Below are 485 nucleotides of genomic sequence, written 5' to 3'. Positions count from 1 at the left end.
AACTTATAGGTGGCCATCAGATCACCCCTGAGCCTACGCTTTTCCAGGCTAAAGCGTCCCATGGCTCCCAGCCTGTCATCGTAAGATCTGTTTTCCTGACCTCTGATCATGCGCGAAGGCCCTGCTCCCAGGTTGGGGGCAATTTTAGGCAGAGGCGTGCTGTTGCTGTTGTTATTTGAGAACTCTGTCTAAATATCGGGGTGGGTTTTGCTGTCTGATGGAAAAAATATCTCCACCTCATAGTGAATGATGGTGAAACATGGGGAAAGTGCCTCATTGGAGCACTCAGTTACAAACCCTAACAAAGACTATGAGGGGCATTAGACAGGATGGATTGAAATAAACTAGTATAGATGCTGTCAGAGAAGGAGAATGGGTGAGACAGAATTATGCAGATGGACAGGACTTAGTGTGGGGGTGTAGCTCAGTGGTAGAGCATTTGACTGCAGATCAAGAGGTCCCCAGTTCAAACCTGGGTGCCCCCT

General features: G+C 48.5%; 1 non-coding gene across 1 annotated transcript; it reads left to right on the top strand.

Annotated features, from left to right (window-relative positions):
- The first annotated feature begins 413 nt into the window (after positions 1–413).
- TRNAC-GCA lies at positions 414–485 on the top strand. Its single transcript has one exon. It is a non-coding gene; the product is annotated as a tRNA-Cys (tRNA).

This window comes from Crocodylus porosus, unplaced genomic scaffold (genome assembly GCF_001723895.1).
Source record: "Crocodylus porosus isolate Cpor-Errol unplaced genomic scaffold, CroPor_comp1, whole genome shotgun sequence".
Taxonomy (NCBI): domain Eukaryota; kingdom Metazoa; phylum Chordata; order Crocodylia; family Crocodylidae; genus Crocodylus; species Crocodylus porosus.
The sequence above is the reverse complement of the archived record's forward strand: the minus strand, read 5'-3'. Positions and strand labels throughout refer to the sequence as shown.